Below are 12,065 nucleotides of genomic sequence, written 5' to 3'. Positions count from 1 at the left end.
TATGTGAGGAATGTTTGTTATATTTATGAGTTTCCACAATTGTTGAAGTGAATTCGAGACAGTAACAGAGAATTGAAAAAGAATTTGGGAAATTTTGTTTTATTGAGTTGTGTTATACGGTGAATGATTTTGCTAATCTTGTGAGAAATGCACAATTTCACTCTTGTTAAGCGTTTCTACATCATTTGTGAGGATGTGAGATGATTATCTCAAAACTGAAGGAAGTTAGTTAATGGATATTTCTGTTTTCTGATTTATGAATTATGGGAAGAATTGAAGAATTCCTGTGAATTATGTGAGGAATGTGTGTTATATTTATGAGTTTCTACAATTAATGAAATGAATTCGAGACGAGTAACTGAGAATTGAAAAAGAATTTGGGAAATTTTGTTTCATTTGGGTTAGTGATATTCGCTGAATGAATTTGTTAATCTTGTGAGATATGCACAATTCCACTCTTGTTAAGCGTTTCTACATTATTTGTGAGGATTTGAGATGATTATCTCAAAACTGAAGGAAGTTAGTTAATGTATATTTCTGTTTTCTGATTTATGAATTATGGGAAGAATTGAAGAATTCCTGTGAAATATGTGAGGAATGTGTGTTATATTTATGAGTTTCTACAATTAATGAAATGAATTCGAGACGAGTAACTAAGAATTGAAAAAGAATTTGGGAAATTTTGTTTCAATTGGGTTAGTGATATTCGGTGAATGAATTTGCTAATCTTGTGAGAAATGCACAATTTCACTCTTGTTAAGCGTTTCTACATTATTTGTGAGGATTTGAGATGATTATCTCAAAACTGAAGGAAGTTAGTTAATGTATATTTCTGTTTTCTGATTTGTGAATTATGGGAAGAATTGACGAATTCCTGTGAATTATGTGAGGAATGTGTGTTATATTTATGAGTTTCTACAATTAATGAAAAGAATTCGAGACGAGTAACTGAGAATTGAAAAAGAATTTGGGAAAAATTTTTGTATTGAGTTTGTATTTTACGGTGAATGATTTTGCTAATCTTGTGAGAAATGCACAAATTCACTCTGATAAGCGTTTCTCTACATCATTTGTGAGGATTTGAAATGATTATCTCAAAACTGAAGGAAGTTAGTTAATGGATATTTCTGTTTTCTGATTTATGAATTATGGGAAGAATTGAACAATTCCTGTGAATTATGTGAGGAATGTGTGTTATATTTATGAGTTTCTACAATTAATGAAATGAATTCGAGACGAGTAACTGAGAATTGAAAAAGAATTTGGGAAATTTTGTTTTAATTGAGTTTGTATTATACGGTGAATGATTTAGCTAGTCTTGTGAGAAATGCACAATTTCACTCCTGTTAAGCGTTTCTACATCATTTGTGAGGATTTGAGATGATTATCTCAAAACTGAAGGAAGTTAGTTATGGATATTTCTGTTTTCTGATTTATGAATTATGGGAAGAATTGAAGAATTCCTGTGAATTATGTGAGGAATGTGTGTTATATTTATGAGTTTCTACAATTAATGAAATGAATTCGAGGCGAGTAACTGAGAATTGAAAAAGAATTTGGGAAATTTTGTTTCAATTGGGTTAGTGATATTCGGTGAATGACTTTGCTAATCTTGTGAGAAATGCACAATTTCACTCTTGTTAAGCGTTTCTACATTATTTGTGAGGATTTGAGATGATTATCTCAAAACTGAAGGAAGTTAGTTAATGGATATTTCTGTTTTCTGATTTATGAATTATGGGAAGAATTGAAGAATTCCTGTGAATTATGTGAGGAATGTGTGTTATATTTATGAGTTTCTACAATTAATGAAATGAATTCGAGGCGAGTAACTGAGAATTGAAAAAGAATTTGGGAAATTTTGTTTCAATTGGGTTAGTGATATTCGGTGAATGACTTTGCTAATCTTGTGAGAAATGCACAATTTCACTCTTGTTAAGCGTTTCTACATTATTTGTGAGGATTTGAGATGATTATCTCAAAACTGAAGGAAGTTAGTTAATGTATATTTCTGTTTTCTGATTTGTGAATTATGGGAAGAATTGAAGAATTCCTGTGAATTATGTGAGGAATGTGTGTTATATTTATGAGTTTCTACAATTAATGAAAAGAATTCGAGACGAGTAACTGAGAATTGAAAAAGAATTTGGGAAAAATTTGTTGTAGTGAGTTTGTATTTTACGGTGAATGATTTTGCTAATCTTGTGAGAAATGCACAAATTCACTCTTGATAAGCGTTTCTACATCATTTGTGAGGATTTGAGATGATTATCTCAAAACTGAAGGAAGTTAGTTAATGTATATTTCTGTTTTCTGATATATGAATTATGGGAAGAATTGAACAATTCCTGTGAATTATGTGAGGAATGTGTGTTATATTTATGAGTTTCTACAATTAATGAAATGAATTCGAGACGAGTAACTGAGAATTGAAAAAGAATTTGGGAAAAATTTTGTTGTATTGAGTTTGTATTAACGGTGAATGATTTTGCTAGTCTTGTGAAAAATGCACAATTTCACTCCTGTTAAGCGTTTCTACATCATTTGTGAGGATTTGAGATGATTATCTCAAAACTGAAGGAAGTTAGTTAATGGATATTTCTGTTTTCTGATTCATGAATTATGGGAAGATTTGAAGAATTCCTGTGAATTATGTGAGGAATGTGTGTTATATTTATGAGTTTCTACAATTGTTGAAGTGAATTCGAGACCAGTAACAGAGAATTGAAAAAGAATTTGGGAAATTTTGTTTTATTGAGTTTGTGTTATACGGTGAATGATTTTGCTAATCTTGTGAGAAATGCACAATTTCACTCTTGTTAAGCGTTTCTACATCATTTGTGAGGATTTGAGATGATTATCTCAAAACTGAAGGAAGTTAGTTAATGGATATTTCTGTTTTCTGATTTATGAATTATGGGAAGAATTGAAGAATTCCTGTGAATTATGTGAGGAATGTGTGTTATATTTATGAGTTTCTACAATTAATGAAATGAATTCGAGACGAGTAACTGAGAATTGAAAAAGAATTTGGGAAATTTTGTTTCATTGGGTTAGTGATATTCGCTGAATGAATTTGTTAATCTTGTGAGAAATGCACAATTTCACTCTTGTTAAGCGTTTCTACATTATTTGTGAGGATTTGAGATGATTATCTCAAAACTGAAGGAAGTTAGTTAATGGATATTTCTGTTTTCTGATTTATGAATTATGGGAAGAATTGAAGAATTCCTGTGAATTATGTGAGGAATGTGTGTTATATTTATGAGTTTCTACAATTAATGAAATGAATTCGAGACGAGTAACTGAGAATTGAAAAAGAATTTGGGAAATTTTGTTTTATTTTGGTTAGTGATATTCGGTGAATGAATTTGCTAATCTTGTGAGAAATGCACATTTTCACTCTTGTTAAGCGTTTCTACATTATTTGTGAGGATTTGAGATGATTATCTCAAAACTGAAGGAAGTTAGTTAATGGATATTTCTGTTTTCTGATTTGTGAATTATGGGAAGAATTGAAGAATTCCTGTGAATTATGTGAGGAAGTGTGTTATATTTATGAGTTTCTACAATTAATGAAAAGAATTCGAGACGAGTAACTGAGAATTGAAAAAGAATTTGGGAAAAATTTGTGTATTGAGTTTGTATGATTTTTGCTAATCTTGTGAGAAATGCACAAATTCACTCTTGATAAGCGTTTCTACATCATTTGTGAGGATTTGAGATGATTATCTCAAAACTGAAGGAAGTTAGTTAATTGGATATTTCTGTTTTCTGATTTATGAATTATGGGAAGAATTGAACAATTCCTGTGAATTATGTGAGGAATGTGTGTTATATTTATGAGTTTCTACAATTAATGAAATGAATTCGAGACGAGTAACTGAGAATTGAAAAAGAATTTGGGAAATTTTGTTTAATGAGTTTGTATTATACGGTGAATGATTTAGCTAGTCTTGTGAGAAATGCACAATTTCACTCCTGTTAAGCGTTTCTACTACATCATTTGTGAGGATTTGAGATGATTATCTCAAAACTGAAGGAAGTTAGTTAATGGATATTTCTGTTTTCTGATTTATGAATTATGGGAAGAATTGAAGAATTCCTGTGAATTATGTGAGGAATGTGTGTTATATTTATGAGTTTCTACAATTAATGAAATGAATTCGAGACGAGTAACTGAGAATTGAAAAAGAATTTGGGAAATTTTGTTTCAATTGGGTTAGTGATATTCGGTGAATGAATTTGCTAATCTTGTGAGAAATGCACAATTTCACTCTTGTTAAGCGTTTCTACATTATTTGTGAGGATTTGAGATGATTATCTCAAAACTGAAGGAAGTTAGTTAATGTATATTTCTGTTTTCTGATTTGTGAATTATGGGAAGAATTGAAGAATTCCTGTGAATTATGTGAGGAATGTGTGTTATATTATGAGTTTTTCTACAATTAATGAAAAGAATTCGAGACGAGTAACTGAGAATTGAAAAAGAATTTGGGAAAAATTTGTTGTATTGAGTTTGTATTTTACGGTGAATGATTTTGCTAATCTTGTGAGAAATGCACAAATTCACTCTTGATAAGCGTTTCTACATCATTTGTGAGGATTTGAGATGATTATCTCAAAACTGAAGGAAGTTAGTTAATGTATATTTCTGTTTTCTGATTTATGAATTATGGGAAGAATTGAACAATTCCTGTGAATTATGTGAGGAATGTGTGTTATATTTATGAGTTTCTACAATTAATGAAATGAATTCGAGACGAGTAACTGAGAATTGAAAAAGAATTTGGGAAATTTTGTTGTATTGAGTTTGTATTAACGGTGAATGATTTTGCTAGTCTTGTGAAAAATGCACAATTTCACTCTTGTTAAGCGTTTCTACATCATTTGTGAGGATTTGAGATGATTATCTCAAAACTGAAGGAAGTTAGTTAATGGATATTTCTGTTTTCTGATTTATGAATTATGGGAAGAATTGAAGAATTCCTGTGAATTATGTGAGGAATGTGTGTTATATTTATGAGTTTCTACAATTAATGAAATGAATTCGAGACGAGTAACTGAGAATTGAAAAAGAATTTGGGAAATTTTTTTTAATTGAGTTTGTGTTATACGGTGAATGATTTGCTAATCTTGTGAGAAATGCACAATTTCACTCTTGTTAAGCGTTTCTACATCATTTGTGAGGATTTGAGATGATTATCTCAAAACTGAAGGAAGTTAGTTAATGGATATTTCTGTTTTCTGATTTATGAATTATGGGAAGAATTGAAGAATTCCTGTGAATTATGTGAGGAATGTGTGTTATATTTATGAGTTTCTACAATTAATGAAATGAATTCGAGACGAGTAACTGAGAATTGAAAAAGAATTTGGGAAATTTTGTTTCATTTGGTTTGTGATATTCGGTGAATGAATTTGTTAATCTTGTGAGAAATGCACAATTTCACTCTTGTTAAGCGTTTCTACATTATTTGTGAGGATTTGAGATGATTATCTCAAAACTGAAGGAAGTTAGTTAATGGATATTTCTGTTTTCTGATTTATGAATTATGGGAAGAATTGAGGAATTCCTGTGAATTATGTGAGGAATGTGTGTTATATTTATGAGTTTCTACAATTAATGAAATGAATTCGAGACGAGTAACTGAGAATTGAAAAAGAATTTGGGAAATTTTGTTTCATTTTGGTTAGTGATATTCGGTGAATGAATTTGCTAATCTTGTGAGAAATGCACAATTTCACTCTTGTTAAGCGTTTCTACATTATTTGTGAGGATTTGAGATGATTATCTCAAAACTGAAGGAAGTTAGTTAATGTATATTTCTGTTTTCTGATTTGTGAATTATGGGAAGAATTGAAGAATTCCTGTGAATTATGTGAGGAATGTGTGTTATATTTATGAGTTTCTACAATTAATGAAAAGAATTCGAGACGAGTAACTGAGAATTGAAAAAGAATTTGGGAAAAATTTGTTGTATTGATTTTTGTATGATTTTGCTAATCTTGTGAGAAATGCACAAATTCACTCTTGTTAAGCGTTTCTACATCATTTGTGAGGATTTGAGATGATTATCTCAAAACTGAAGGAAGTTAGTTAATGGATATTTCTGTTTTCTGATTTATGAATTATGGGAAGAATTGAAGAATTCCTGTGAATTATGTGAGGAATGTGTGTTATATTTATGAGTTTCTACAATTAATGAAATGAATTCGAGACGAGTAACTGAGAATTGAAAAAGAATTTGGGAAATTTTGTTTAATTGAGTTTGTATTATACGGTGAATGATTTAGCTAGTCTTGTGAGAAATGCACAATTTCACTCCTGTTAAGCGTTCTACATCATTTGTGAGGATTTGAGATGATTATCTCAAAACTGAAGGAAGTTAGTTGATGGATATTTCTGTTTTCTGATTTATGAATTATGGAAGAATTGAAGAATTCCTGTGAATTATGTGAGGAATGTGTGTTATATTTATGAGTTTCTACAATTAATGAAATGAATTCGAGACGAGTAACTGAGAATTGAAAAAGAATTTGGGAAATTTTGTTTCAATTGGTTAGTGATATTCGGTGAATGACTTTGCTAATCTTGTGAGAAATGCACAATTTCACTCTTGTTAAGCGTTTCTACATTATTTGTGAGGATTTGAGATGATTATCTCAAAACTGAAGGAAGTTAGTTAATGTATATTTCTGTTTTCTGATTTGTGAATTATGGGAAGAATTGAAGAATTCCTGTGAATTATGTGAGGAATGTGTGTTATATTTATGAGTTTCTACAATTAATGAAATGAATTCGAGACGAGTAACTGAGAATTGAAAAAGAATTTGGGAAATTTTGTTTTTATTGGTTAGTGATATTCGGTGAATGAATTTGCTAATCTTGTGAGAAATGCACAATTTCACTCTTGTTAAGCGTTTCTACTACATATTTGTGAGGATTTGAGATGATTATCTCAAAACTGAAGGAAGTTAGTTAATGTATATTTCTGTTTTCTGATTTGTGAATTATGGGAAGAATTGAAGAATTCCTGTGAATTATGTGAGGAATGTGTGTTATATTCATGAGTTTCTACAATTAATGAAAAGAATTCGAGACGAGTAACTGAGAATTGAAAAAGAATTTGGGAAAATTTGTTGTTTGAGTTTGTATTTTACGGTGAATGATTTTGCTAATCTTGTGAGAAATGCAACAAATCACTCTTGATAAGCGTTTCTACATCATTTGTGAGGATTTGAGATGATTATCTCAAAACTGAAGGAAGTTAGTTAATGGATATTTCTGTTTTCTGATTTATGAATTATGGAAGAATTGAACAATTCCTGTGAATTATGTGAGGAATGTGTGTTATATTTATGAGTTTCTACAATTAATGAAATGAATTCGAGACGAGTAACTGAGAATTGAAAAAGAATTTGGGAATTTTGTTTAATTGAGTTTGTATTAATACGGTGAATGATTTAGCTAGTCTTGTGAGAAATGCACAATTTCACTCGTTTTGTTTCAAGGGTTAGCGATATTTGGTGAATGACTTTTGCTAATCTTGTGAGAAATGCACAATTTCACTCTTGTTAAGCGTTTCTACATTATTTGTGAGGATTTGAGATGATTATCTCAAAACTGAAGGAAGTTAGTTAATGTATATTTCTGTTTTCTGATTTGTGAATTATGGGAAGAATTGAAGAATTCCTGTGAATTATGTGAGGAATGTGTGTTATATTTATGAGTTTCTACAATTAATGAAAAGAATTCGAGACGAGTAACTGAGAATTGAAAAAGAATTTGGGAAAAATTTGTTGTATTGAGTTTGTTTTTACGGTGAATGATTTTGCTAATCTTGTGAGAAATGCACAATTCACTCTTGTTAAGCGTTTCTACATCATTTGTGAGGATTTGAGATGATTATCTCAAAACTGAAGGAAGTTAGTTAATGGATATTTCTGTTTTCTGATTTATGAATTATGGGAAGAATTGAAGAATTCCTGTGAATTATGTGAGGAATGTGTGTTATATTTATGAGTTTCTACAATTAATGAAATGAATTCGAGACGAGTAACTGAGAATTGAAAAAGAATTTGGGAAATTTTGTTTCATTTGGGTTAGTGATATTCGGTGAATGACTTTGCTAATCTTGTGAGAAATGCACAATTTCACTCTTGTTAAGCGTTTCTACATTATTTGTGAGGATTTGAGATGATTATCTCAAAACTGAAGGAAGTTAGTTAATGTATATTTCTGTTTTCTGATTTATGAATTATGGGAAGAATTGAAGAATTCCTGTGAATTATGTGAGGAATGTGTGTTAATTTATGAGTTTCTACAATTAATGAAATGAATTCGAGACGAGTAAACTGAGAATTGAAAAAGAATTTGGGAAATTTTGTTTCAATTGGTTTAGTGATATTCGGTGAATGATTTGCTAATCTTGTGAGAAATGCACAATTTCACTCTTGTTAAGCGTTTCTACATTATTTGTGAGGATTTGAGATGATTATCTCAAAACTGAAGGAAGTTAGTTAATGTATATTTCTGTTTTCTGATTTGTGAATTATGGGAAGAATTGAAGAATTCCTGTGAATTATGTGAGGAATGTGTGTTATATTTATGAGTTTCTACAATTAATGAAAAGAATTCGAGACGAGTAACTGAGAATTGAAAAAGAATTTGGAAAAATTTGTTGTATTGAGTTTGTATTTTACGGTGAATGATTTTGCTAATCTTGTGAGAAATGCACAAATTCACTCTTGTTAAGCGTTCTACATCATTTGTGAGGATTTGAGATGATTATCTCAAAACTGAAGGAAGTTAGTTAATGTATATTTCTGTTTTCTGATTTATGAATTATGGGAAGAATTGAAGAATTCCTGTGAATTATGTGAGGAATGTGTTTTATATTTATGAGTTTCTACAATTAATGAAATGAATTCGAGACGAGTAACTGAGAATTGAAAAAGAATTTGGGAAAAATTTGTTGTATTGAGTTTGTATTAACGGTGAATGATTTTGCTAGTCTTGTGAAAATGCACAATTTCACTCCTGTTAAGCGTTTCTACATCATTTGTGAGGATTTGAGATGATTATCTCAAAACTGAAGGAAGTTAGTTAATGGATATTTCTGTTTTCTGATTCATGAATTATGGGAAGATTTGAAGAATTCCTGTGAATCATGAGAGGAATGTGTGTTATATTTATGAGTTTCTACAATTAATGAAATGAATTCGAGACGAGTAACTGAGAATTGAAAAAGAATTTGGGAAATTTTGTTTAATTGGGTTAGTGATATTCGGTGAATGATTTTGCAAATCTTGTGAGAAATGCACAATTTCACTCTTGTTAAGCGTTTCTACATTATTTGTGAGGATTTGAGATGATTATCTCAAAACTGAAGGAAGTTAGTTAATGTATATTTCTGTTTTCTGATTTGTGAATTATGGGAAGAATTGAAGAATTCCTGTGAATTATGTGAGGAATGTGTGTTATATTTATGAGTTTCTACAATTAATGAAAAGAATTCGAGACGAGTAACTGAGAATTGAAAAAGAATTTGGGAAAAAATTGTTGTATTGAGTTTGTAATTTACGGTGAATGATTTTGCTAATCTTGTGAGAAATGCACAATTTCACTCTTGATAAGCGTTTCTACATCATTTGTGAGGATTTGATGATTATCTCAAAACTGAAGGAAGTTAGTTAATGGATATTTCTGTTTTCTGATTTATGAATTATGGGAAGAATTGAACAATTCCTGTGAATTATGTGAGGAATGTGTGTTATATTTATGAGTTTCTACAATTAATGAAATGAATTCGAGACGAGTAACTGAGAATTGAAAAAGAATTTGGGAAAATTTGTTGTATTGAGTTGTATTTTACGGTGAATGATTTTGCTAATCTTGTGAGAAATGCACAATTTCACTCTTGTTAAGCGTTTCTACACATCATTTGTGAGGATGTGAGATGATTATCTCAAAACTGAAGGAAGTTAGTTAATGTATATTTCTGTTTTCTGATTTGAATTATGGGAAGAATTGAAGAATTCCTGTGAATTATGTGAGGAATGTGTGTTATATTTATGAGTTTCTACAATTAATGAAATGAATTCGAGGCGAGTAACTGAGAATTGAAAAAGAATTTGGGAAATTTTGTTTTCAATTTGGGTTAGTGATATTCGGTGAATGACATTTGCTAATCTTGTGAAAATGCACAATTTCACTCTTTGTTAAGCGTTTCTACATTATTTGTGAGGATTTGAATGATTATCTCAAAACTGAAGGAAGTTAGTTAATGTATATTTCTGTTTTCTGATTGTGAATTATGGGAAGAATTGAAGAATTCCTGTGAATTATGTGAGGAATGTGTGTTATATTTATGAGTTTCTACAATTAATGAAATGAATTCGAGACGAGTAACTGAGAATTGAAAAAGAATTTGGGAAATTTGTTTTTATTTGGTTAGTGATATTCGGTGAATGATTTGCTAATCTTGTGAGAAATGCACAATTTTCACTCTTGTTCAGCGTTTCTACATTATTTGTGAGGATTTGAGATGATTATCTCAAAACTGAAGGAAGTTAGTTAATGTATATTTCTGTTTTCTGATTTGTGAATTATGGGAAGAATTGAAGAATTCCTGTGAATTATGTGAGGAATGTGTGTTATATTTATGAGTTTCTACAATTAATGAAAAGAATTCGAGACGAGTAACTGAGAATTGAAAAAGAATTTGGGAAAATTTTGTTGTTTGAGTTATGTATTTTACGGTGAATGATTTTGCTAATCTTGTGAGAAATGCACAAATTCACTCTTGATAAACGTTTCTACATCATTTGTGAGGATTTGAGATGATTATCTCAAAACTGAAGGAAGTTAGTTAATGGATATTTCTGTTTTCTGATTTATGAATTATGGGAAGAATTGAACAATTCCTGTGAATTATGTGAGGAATGTGTGTTATATTTATGAGTTTCTACAATTATGAAAATGAATTCGAGACGAGTAACTGAGAATTGAAAAAGAATTTTGGGAAATTTTGTTTATTGAGTTTGTATTATACGGTGAATGATTTAGCTAGTCTGTGAGAAATGCACAATTTCACTCCTGTTTTGTTTCAATTGGGTAGCGATATTTGGTGAAAACTTGCTAATCTTGTGAGAAATTGCACAATTTCACTCTTGTTAAGCGTTTCTTACATTATTTGTGAAGAATTGAGATTGATTATCTCAAAACTGAAGGAAGTTAGTTAATGTAAATTTCTGTTTTCTGATTTGTGAATTATGGAAGAATTGAAGAATTCCTGTGAATTATGTGAGGAATGTGTGTATATTTTATGAGTTCCTACAATTAATGAAAAGAATTCGAACGAGTAACTGAGAATTGAAAAAGAATTTGGGAAAAATTTGTTGTATTGAGTTTGTATTTTACGGTGAATGATTTTGCTAATCTTGTGAGAAATGCACAATTTCACTCTTGTTAAGCGTTTCTTCTACATCATTTGTGAGGATGTGAGATGATTATCTCAAAACTGAAGGAAGTTAGTTAATGTATATTTCTGTTTTCTGATTTGTGAATTATGGGAAGAATTGAAGAATTCCTGTGAATTATGTGAGGAATGTGTGTTATATTTATGAGTTTCTACAATTAATGAAATGAATTCGAGGCGAGTAACTGAGAATTGAAAAAGAATTTGGGAAATTTTGTTTCAATTGGGTTAGTGATATTCGGTGAATGACTTTGCTAATCTTGTGAGAAATGCACAATTTCACTCTTGTTAAGCGTTTCTACATTATATGTGAGGATTTGAGATGATTATCTCAAACTGAAGGAAGTTAGTTAATGTATATTTCTGTTTTCTGATTTTGTGAATTATGGGAAGAATTGAAGAATTCCTGTGAATTATGTGAGGAATGTGTGTTATATATTTATGAGTTTCTACAATTAATTGAAAAGAATTCGAGACGAGTAACTGAGAATTGAAAAAAGAATTTGGGAAAAATTTGTTGTATTGAGTTTGTATTTTACGGTGAATGATTTTGCTAATCTTGTGAGAAATGCACAAATTCAC

Source organism: Leptinotarsa decemlineata, unplaced genomic scaffold, assembly GCF_025532065.1.
Source record: "Leptinotarsa decemlineata unplaced genomic scaffold, Ldec_3_MD MMD2_tig00026340_RagTag_RagTag, whole genome shotgun sequence".
In the NCBI taxonomy this organism is placed as follows: Eukaryota; Metazoa; Arthropoda; class Insecta; order Coleoptera; family Chrysomelidae; genus Leptinotarsa; species Leptinotarsa decemlineata.
Note: the sequence above shows the minus strand (reverse complement) of the source record.